This window comes from Gobius niger (assembly GCF_951799975.1).
Source record: "Gobius niger genome assembly, chromosome: 7".
In the NCBI taxonomy this organism is placed as follows: Eukaryota; Metazoa; Chordata; class Actinopteri; order Gobiiformes; family Gobiidae; genus Gobius; species Gobius niger.
In genome coordinates this window covers 22336507-22347674 of record NC_136858.1, presented here as the reverse complement: position 1 = coordinate 22347674, position 11168 = coordinate 22336507, and positions in this window count along the sequence as shown.

The window sequence follows — 11168 nt, the reverse complement described above, 5'->3', positions numbered from 1 at the left end:
CGCGCATGTATCTATTAACTATATTGTCAGAGCCACAAGCATGTGTTGATATTTAGGAGGAAAACAATATTGTGAAATGACCTGAGTATTATAGTGACTGAACTCAGTCAAGACTTTGAAAGTTCATCACAGACCCATGCACCTCCAGCCTGAGCTGCGAGTGCTTTTCTTTGAGCCACAAACATAAAATATGCGGGGTGTTATGTTTTAATGAATGTGGGAAAAACAGTGACTGAAAGCCTTCGGAATCAAAATGGATTTAAAGCAATTGATAACTGACTTCATATGAAGATTTTTCATGAAGTGTAAACTATCAAGTGAAAATAAACAACTGGCCAATAAGGCCTTGGTCATTCTTCATTCATCTATTTTTTGAGTTGTTATTCAAAGGTTTACAAAATCATGAGTCATAGTCATAGTGTAAATATGCATAATTTCAGCATTATCATTTTTAAATAGCATAAACAAAAGACAGATGTCCGTTTGCATAATATAAAGTGAAGGAGGGAAAGCGCAGAACATTAAGATAATGTGGCTGGTAGGAGGAAACTTCGATCCATAAATCTCTGCTTTGGTCTCATGCTGACGTTTAGTTTGGAGTCTATCTGGAGCCAGACAAACATTTCTTTTCTGTGAGAAAACTTGCGGGAACTTTGGTGAGACATGAACCAGAAACAGAGAATCCTCTGAGCTAATGTCCGGTCAACTTTTGGAGATGGACATTAACCAGACAGTCTGTTCCGCAGGACTCACACAGCGCATGGATAGACCAACGCCATTTGATTTGCCATAAAATGATAACATTGTGGCGCAATAGGTCATGCAGCTAATCGCTACAATTGTTAACTGATACAATGAAGACTAAGATAGATTATAACCAACAATTATTTTTAATCACAATTAAAAATATAGCCTACTATGGCAGCCGTCACACTCTGACACTTGCGCTAATTGGTGATTGGCTTTAAACAAACACATGTCCACCCCTAGGCCTGGCTAAGGAGCAGACGCTATTAATGGAGATGAATGGCAACGTAAACAGTGTGTTTGTCTGCAGTGATGGCTTTGCTGGCCATTTCCTGTGGCTCCAGCAGCGCCGGTAGGACATACCTGGTGTCAGCGCTAAGTGCTGCGAAGCCACTAGTGTAAATAGTGCTGGCGACAGCGCGGCGATGCCTGAGGAGCAGCCTGGACATGGCTGCCCGGACAGGCCGTGATCGCTATCTGTTGCTTCCAAAGATAGGAGCTCAGCCATCTCTGCTTCTGATGGTCTTCCCAAAACACTGCACTGGACTACCAAATGGACCTCAGATCTACTGACAAGTTAGTTAAAGGAGTGGAATAACAAGAGCTTTTCAGGCAAATCAATTGAATTGGACAGGCTGGTGAGAATGAAACAGAATGACCACATGGCGGCACTGTTTAACTATTGAACACATGACCAGTTGCCATGTTTGTCTGGTAAAACATGCTACAGTAAGAACAAAACCAAGTATTTGCATTATTGTATTAAATGTTGCATTTCGAGTAGGCTAATTTACATTAAGAACAAACATGGTTCGATCCCTGCAAAAACATATGGGAAAGTTAGACTACAACATACTACTCAAGGTTACTTAACAGCGAGCCTTAAAAGATAAACAGCCTACTTAAGTGTCAACCAGTAGGGCAACACGACGCATAGCCTGCATTTGGGCGGAACAAGGGAGTGTCTTAGAGCCAATAACACTGGAGTGGCATCGACTCTGAAATCATTTAGGCTACTCTGTTCATAACAGTGAAATCACCATGACTTTGAGTTGTTCATCGTTTTCAATCAAGCACATCCTTACTCCTGAAGTGAGCAGGGAGACACCGAAAGCACAGGGTGAGCAAAGAGGCGCTTCTTCACTGTCCCACAGAGTCGTTCACACTACAGGAGGCGCAGCGTCAGCGAGCACCTGCAGCACAGAGGCCGCGCCAAAGGAGCCCGTCAACGCAGACAGTAAGTAGCCTATAGCATTTAGGCTTCATAATATCTGTCAGACTGCAACAGTAATTAAAGCCACACCTTCGTGGGATTTTAGCCTTAAAATAAATACATGCATAAATGAATGAATGAAAATCAAACGTTATTTCTACAGCATCATGCGCAGGTTCCTCCATTCCAAATGGCACGCGCTTCCTCGTGTCACTGTCTTTCGCCAAGTCTTACAGTTATAAGCGTGGGCATGCTGAGCCAGTTGAAGGGATAAGCAATGTATTTTCATTTTTAAACGGAACCATATAAAGAATCAAATAAACTTATAACAAGAGGCGGGTAGTAGGCTACTTACTTAAGGTGGCCTACATACCTTCAGTAACTTTTTGAAGAAATTGTACTTCTTAGAGTAGTTTTATCATATGTTACTTTTCACTTCTAGACTACTTGAGTAAAATTATACTGAAGTATCTGTGCTCTTACTTGAGTAAAAATAATTGTAACTTTTTCCACTGTGAGTAAATATTTAAGTGGCCAATGCCTCATTTTGATCTAGATGCAGATCGTCTCATATGCGTCTGGTTCGTTAGAGTTATATTTTTTCTGTATTTTCATGTAATTTTCTTGAAATTTCGTTGAAAATATCACGTATTCCACATGATTGTATCTTTTGTTTAACACAATTTATGACGTCATTTAAAAATAAATCAGACTTTTTCGCTCAGCTACTCAGTATAGGCTACTCACAGTACTCAAGTAACATTTTCACTTTTTTACTTGAGTAATTGTTAGGGTCATTACTTTTTACTTGTACTTGAGTAAAATTATTTCAAAGCAACGTTACTCTTGAGTAAATATTGTGGCCTCTGTGGATAGCTCAGTAGTGTCACTGAAAATCAAATGTAGGCTTCTCAATGTCGCCACTCACGGTGAACCGCTGTGACCTCACATTCACATCCTCTGTTGTTTCTAAGTTTGAAATTCTCCATGTGTATATTTTAGACCATTTCCAGTTTACGGGCGAGGGACCTCAGCGGGGTCACACGCTCATCTCACCCGCGAAGCCCAGTGCTGGATTCAAGAAGCGCTCCAGGGCGGCCTTCTCCCACGCGCAGGTGTACGAGCTCGAGCGTCGTTTCAGTGCACAGCGGTACCTCTCCGGGCCTGAACGGACTGCCTTCGCGGATTCCCTCAAACTCACGGAAACGCAAGTGAAAATCTGGTTCCAGAACCGGAGGTATAAAACCAAGCGGCGACAGACGGTGACCGAGTTGGTGGCGCGCTCACTCCGGAGAGCAGCGGTGATGAGAGACAGCCAGAGACTCCACGAGCCACGCGTCCCGATGGCCGTGGCGGTGTATAATGCGCACCGGCACTTTCATCAGTGTCACCAGTGTGCGCAACTCTGCTGCCAACCCTGGAGCCCGGAGACGATCAGCTACAAACTCTGGACACATTAAATGACCCAGTAGCCTATACTCCGTTCTCATTGTCAGGAGAGAGTTCACATTTAGGCTGAAGCTGCACGGAGTGTTTGTGGAGAACAAGTTAGCATAGCTCAAGCACAGTCATTATCTCAAGGAACTGAAATAATATCAGACACTCAGTCACAGGGAAAATACTTGAGCACTGATTCAAGTAATTTGTAACTTCAATAATAATTGTAATTTCAAAGCAGTTTCATGTTGAGTTCATTTGGCACTGAAGATCTCACACACAGTCGCAGCTTAAAATGTCTGTCTCTTCAATGATTGCTGTGCACGTTCAAACTCTTTCCCTCACAATAAATTCTACCAAACCATACATGACAATGGAGATTGTTTTTTACTCTTAATGGTGCACTTTAAAAACGACTCATCGTGAGTACTTTTGAACTGTTATACCAGACTAAAACCACTTTCTAATTCTCACTCGTTTTTGTTTGGCCTGTTACAATGTGTGTGTTTTTTCATGCTTAATGTTACAAATCAATAAATGGTGTAATATTAGATTAATCCAATTAAAGAGTCATTTGATTGTCCTTTTTTTTAAAACCTATATTATTTACAATATATTTGATTGTAAGAATTAGAAAAGACAAGAATTTTGCTTTGCATACAAACAGTTTTTTGAAAGGTTTACTTGGAATTTACAGACGCAATCAAAATGTGCCACCAAACAAAAACGTTTTCTACTCCAAGAATAATCTCTGCATAAAATATAACAAAGCATGTAATTGCTGTGAAAGTGTTCTTTAGAGTGAAATGATTTCCTGTTGTCTTTGATTCAACAGTGAAAGGAATGTGTTCAGGGCGAGGCCTACAGTAGGTACATACAGTACGTGCTACGAGTGTTTGTTGACAGCCACTAACCACAGATTTCCAATGATCCTTTTGTGTCAGGAGTTATTGACTCAAAACTAACTGATGTTTATTTCACTAATACGCACTTAAAAGGGTGTTAATTATACATGCTCAGAGGTGAAGAGACAAATAGAACCGGTTTATGCCATTACGACAAGACAGCCTAATTGTTTACTATGACTCAAAAAATTAAGACCAGCAACAGTTTTAATCTTTCAGACAGTGAAAATGTAAAAAGTGCACGTCTCTCCTCTAATCCCAGAGGATCATTTAGGATGGCTACAGAAACTATTAGTAGATGGTATCAGAGGTTGGAGGAATGTAAACATTTACAGTAAAACTATAATACTGGGCTCCCCTTGGGCAGGACACATCCATCACAGTGACCCCATCTCCAGCCTCAAACAATGATATGCATTACACTGTTGTACACAACATAAAGGACATGAGAGGGATATTCCACTAATGTGTTAATGCACATATTAATGTGAACGTTGACTTGAAGGTACAGGTAAATGTGAGGTTGACAAAGGATACCAGGGGACCGGAGTGCGCACTAGAAGCTTTTTCCATCTCTGTTCAAGACAGATAAGGGATAAGGTGGAGAGGTGTGGGGGTTGAAAAGTGCTTTCATTGGTTAAGGCGTCAGTCTAAAGAAATGTTATTTTTTTTAATAAAAAACTCTTGTATTTGGTTGTATTTAATCTTTGTTGTGGAAGTTTATAACAGTCAACAAAAAGTGAAAAGTAAACTAACTAACTAACTAAGTAAACTAGTATAATATCAACTTATTTGTAATTGTATTTTTGTACTGTTTAGTAAATAGTAGAAAACATACTTCAGTGGAGTATTAGACTTTGTAATTGACATTCCAAGCAGATTGTATTGGCTGAAGATTTGTTCGTAATTGTTCCATATATTCATCATTCGGTTTTGTTTTTCTGTTTGTTTTTGTTTTTGCATTTCCCGCTACCTTTGACTTTACATTTGTGTATGTATCACTTACCAAATCCGGTTTAGCGGTGTGTGCAAACAACCTTGACTACTCCAGGTCTGTGTTAGCAGCAGAGGATCAGAGGTCAGTGAGAGGATTAGAGAGAATAGAGAGATGAGCCCACCCAGAGTCCGAACATCAGGATCTCTGTCTGCAACCTGCGCTAGGAGAGCTTCACCAGAGAGTGGATTTGGCAAAACAATATGGAACCTTTTTAGATGTCTAAGCTGCTCTATGGCACATTCAGTACTGTAAAACATGTTTTCAATAGTCTATGACAAAGGTATTATGTGCCAAATACTTCACAAACAAAAAACTTCACAAACACGGGAATCTGGTTAAGTTAAATCCATATATTGCACTTTCTATCAGGTCAGCCACAATCAAAGTGTCTTTCAATTTTGATTTTGTTGTTGTTTCCTTGTTGTTTAAAGTGGAGCTTTGCAAAAATGTATCATTATAAACATATGATGTCCACATTATGTGCCGCATAGAGCGTTACGGACACTAACCGTCTTCAAGACAAAACAAATGTGTTCATTGTTGGCCAATTATTTTTTCCATTAATTGCCACCATTGTGTAATGATAGAAAAATCAAAAAAACAAAACATGCAGCATGTGTCTTATGCCAGTGCTATGACCCACAAATTTTCCCGTTACGGACACTACATTAAAACCCGGACATTTATATCTATTTTCAATTATGCCTCATTGCAAAACATAGCATCACTATTTTGGTTTCTCACTGCCACATATTACACTGAACTACTAAGGTTTGACCCCTTTTAAACAACACTGAAACAATTTATAAATAGAAAACTATAAAATAGCATTTTTGGGGAGATAATAATGACATTTTAAATTGGCATTACTTAAAAAATCATCAGATCTGTTTCACTCGACTTGCAGAGAAGCATGCTAACATGATAAATAACAACTCGTACATGAAAAGGAAATGGTTAATTTTCGATTCACCCCCAATAGAAGGCTGCAACAGGTAAAAAAGAATTGGCACCAATAAAAGTTACTTACACATATTAATCATGTATTTGGATATATATTGTGTAAATCTTAAATCTGCAAAGTCATGACATTTTTATTGTGGCTAACCCATATAGTTTTAACAGCAGCAATAATAGTAATAATAATAATTACAAGTGCCCCTTCGCCAGCCCTGATGGCTCTAGGGCCTATTAAAAAAAAAATAAAGCTCACTGGCTTCACTAAATGGACGTTAAGACAACAGCAGCAATACATCCAAAACACTGCTGCTGGAAACAAAAAATATAACCACATAGTCTCTTCACTCAGAGAATGCACTTTAAAACTGCTCGGCTTGTGCAGCAACTATTTATCTTTCGTGGATTGATTTTTATCTTCCTTCTTGTAATTTTATGTAGCTGTAAAGCACTTTGAATTGCCTGTGTACGAATTATGCTCTATAAAAACTCGTCCTGCCTTGAACGTCCATGTATATTCTCACATGAAATACAAAATATAAAAGGGAAGGAGAAACAAAGCCACAGTATCCAATCTCCAGCTGCCATTTTGCTTCTCTGTCACATGGAGCCACTAAGTCTGTGAAGTGAAGTGCCTTAAAAGCGACTGGCCAACACAGCTGTCATTTACAGTTTTATACAGAGTTCTATGAAAAGAGTGGTGATACTATACTGAAGTTCCCTGAGCTTAAAAAACAGAGCGGGGCTGAGGTGCAGGTTTCTCTGGGTCCACTTGAACCACTGTGCGCCTGAAAGGTTATTATGGAAAGTGATGCCCCATACTGAACCATAAGATCCTGCCTACCGCAGCTTTAAGTACCTCGGAGGTTAAACTTGAAACCTATGCTTTTCAGTGTGCGGCTGGGAACTTCCCTTTGAAACCAGCACCTTAAAAGTTAATGTGTTAATTTGCAAAGTTAAACGTCATAGTAATGTATGATGTTCTTGGATGGACAGGAAGTATTTCTCTATAGCTTCCTTGGCACATTTCACCCTATGGATGGACAGAAATACACCAAAAACCAGATGAAAGAATCCAAAAGTTTTAATTAGCCATGATAGGTGCAGATAAGGAGCACATCCTATCACACAACTGATACAGAAGTGCTCAGGCAACACTTATACCACTCAAACCTCCCTGTGACTATTCCTGCTGTGCTCCACTCAGCCATGCTGTTTTTAGCTTCATCTGACCAATTCATATTATTGTTCATTAATCATTCATTTATTATTTTCTATTAATCCTGTGTGAATGGTTATAGTCCTAACTCCTTACAATAACAGAAGTAAGTATAACAATAGAAAAATAGCAAGTCCTGACTTTGAACCTGGTCCATATTGTTAGACTAGACGTATGTAGACCTTCCGGAAAACATGCACAAGGTCTCCACATAGACATGGGATGATGCAAAGTAAAACACATAAATCCTCCTCACTGTCTGCGGCAGGACAACAATTATATATAATAAAGGCAGAAATGTAGTGTTATGAAGTTTTACGGCAAAAATGCTCAAAGGCACTATACCACTTCTTTTTTTTTGAGGTAGTGGTACGAAATTTAAGTTGTCCTCCTTTAGTATATTGCAAATTCAGACATTTGTGGGAAAACACCGTGTCTCTAATAATAAAGCATTTGGAACAATTTTATGAACTTGCAGGCTACTTTTCTAGCATTTCTGTAAACCTGTCCCTATGAAGAATTTGGATGCTACAAATATGTTAGGAGGGTTAGGATTGTGTAATTTGTGGCATGTTTTTGTGGTTTCATTGTTTGCTATAAAAATAAATCAGGTACAGGTCTTTTAATTTCAAAAGTTTGATGAGGGCCACAAACTGGTGGATGACATAATCATTAGAAAGTACCTCTCTTTGTTCAGCAAATCTTTCAAACTGATCTAAGCATTTAAGAGTGCATGAGGTGTAAAAAACAGTCATCTAAAAAATCTAAAACTGGACCAGTTTGTGCTAGCTGTTGCTCCAAGGCATAGCACTAAGCTTCTTGACAGGAAGGAAGACAGCTTTCTTTTCAAGATCAAGTTCAAAGGGCAGAATGCCTGTTTCTTCCCCAGTGTCCCTGACTGCACCTGTGTTAGACACACACACACGCACACGCACAACGTCCAGAGGAATCCTGTCTGCAGAGCCTCCACGGCACTGACAGACACCTTTAGTTCTGGTCTGAGGCAGTGTGCCTGACCGAGGAGCACCATGAGCACAACACAGGGGGCATTTGTGCTGTGCAGAGTGTTTGGGAGAAGAAGTGATGACCTCGCTCTCCTTTTGTCACAACATGCAGGCAGAAGGAAGAGCAGTGGATAGAAAGTGCTGGACACCTGCATTGATGTGTAACAATGCAGCAGTTCATCTCACTTCAGCCCCAAAGGCCGTGGGCATCATTAGACAAGTGTGTGTTTAGGTTTGAGTCCTTTGATCATGATTGAATTAGCCCTGAGTGTTTCTCTCTGAGGTCCACACCTTTGGCAACAATGGAAGCATATTTACCAAAAATCTATTTGAGGTATTTGAGGTTTGAATCATCAAACTGTGATATATTCCATGGCTAACTTCTGTCATCTCTTTAAACTGCAAATCTTAATCTTATATTTATAATTTCACCTTACTTAACACAGGCGTATGAAGTAGTGCGCCATTCACTGCAAATCTCATATGGTATTGTGTAAGAAGAGAAAGGGATCTTTTTCTACATACTCAGAGCTATGTGCCACTGGCAAACTTATATTGGAGCAGCTGTTTTGGCTTCTGTTGTGTTTGAGTGAATATGTATGTGTTCATAATGACCTTGTATCCTTGTCTTGGTGGTGGGAAGAACTTCTTCTCTCCAAATTGTTCTGGTAAGTGATGACAGGAACCTCTCCCCCACATTACTACTCTATACGGCACACAAGTGAAGAAATTCAAGCCACAACGGATACAGTCGCCTACATGTAACATGCTTTGTTGTTTTAGTACAAGCAGGACGGCTTAAAATGTAAATCATATTATTCAGATCAAAGAAGGAAATTATGAGACAGGCGATTGGAATTCCTGGTGATACCATTTGAATTAATCGAAGAGGAAAATCTGCCTAAAATTACAATTAAATAAGAGGTACTCTTTTAGCCATCAGCTCCAAGTCCAGATATGGAGACGATTGCAACAAGAAGCAAGTGGGTAATGCAGTGGTGCAAATGTATCAGACAGTGCCAGCCTCGGAGAGTTAGCCTCGAGGTGCAAAAGCACGTTTACTGTAGTTCACACCTCATCATAGGTCTGTATAGAAAAAAAACCCAGTGATATTATGGGGAAGTCTATTATCACTCATTAATTCATGCTTATGGGCGTAATCATCATTTGGCTTAAACATGGAGAAGTAACCACAGAGCAGTGATATGTTAATAAGAACATTATATATATGTATGAATGTGTTTGTGTGCAACCGAGCCTCGCAGGTACTTATGTTGCTTGGATTTCAGCCATGATAACAGAGGATTACACTATACAGTACTATTTACACACAATGAGTTTCCAAGAGTCTGGACAGACTTCACTTTTTGCGTCTTATGTAATAAATAATCAATGGGAAACATTCAACATCTTAAAGGAACAGGCCAAGGTTTTTCCATACTGAGATATGTTCTTATCTGAGCTTAGACGAGTTGATGCGTATCTGATCCAAGTCGAGCTACACAAAATTAAACATGTCTTTTTTCTAAGCGGATAAAAGGGGTACTATATTGTACGGCGTAATAACACCTTAGGAGCACAGAGAATTCTATTGGAGTGAAGATATTACTGCTTTCGCTTGGTCGCTTCAAACTTCATCCTGTTTGGCCCCATAGAGGAGTGGAGGAGAGGCTAACTGCACAACATCTTTGGTCTTTTTGCGTGACTCGGCACACGTGTAAAGGCCAGACAGGTACGCATCAACTGATCTAAGCTCAGGTAAGAACATAGCTCAGTATGGAAAAACGGTGGCCTGTTCCTTTAAAGGCTCATTGCGTAACATTTTGGACGTTGCCTGCAATACAAACCATGCTCTTTGGTTTGTATTGTATTGCTATTTTTGTAGAAGGTAACCAAAGAATGGATTTGCTTGAGGACGTAACCTATTCAAATCTCATATTTTGGCCTTTAGTCAATATCTCAATAACATGCGGATGAGCTGGAGACTTCCCTGCTCTCAGTAAAGTTCATCAGGTCTTAGCAGTGGTGAGCCGCTCACAGGAAATACAAGTTTGTTCATTTCTTGAGGGATTTTCCAACAATGACATATCTGCACTAAAATAAATGCTTGTATATAGTCTACCTATTTGGTGAAATGTTGCAAGGTGTGACTTTAAATCATCAGGTGAATCATAATTTACAGGTTGTAAAATCATTTTAACAACCAAGTACATTTAGCAAAAGACAGGTATAGCAAGACAGGGTAATACCCTAGTGAGGATATGTTGGTTCAATAGTAATCCTGTTTTTTATTTGTAATTGAAACCTATGGCAGTAACATAAGCCTATTACTTTTACTTTAAAGCCACATTGCGTAGACCCAATAAATACAATTGAAATAAAAGCATTTATTTTATGACAGATATTTTCATAATTGAAAAATACCTCATAAATATACAACAAACATGTGCCTTTATGTGAGCGGCTTACCTCTCCAAAGACATGACGGCAGCTTTACTGAGAGTGGGTGTGTCTCCAGCTCGTCTCCATGGAGATGTCGCCTAAAGTCAGCAGAATTTGAGATTTAAACAGGTTTGGTTCTCATCCAAATCTATTCTTTGACTACCCACTGCAGTGATAGCAGTTTCTGTGCCGAGCTGGTCATTAGGAGGATGTTTTGTGATGGCAACAGTATAGTCAAAAATATTAC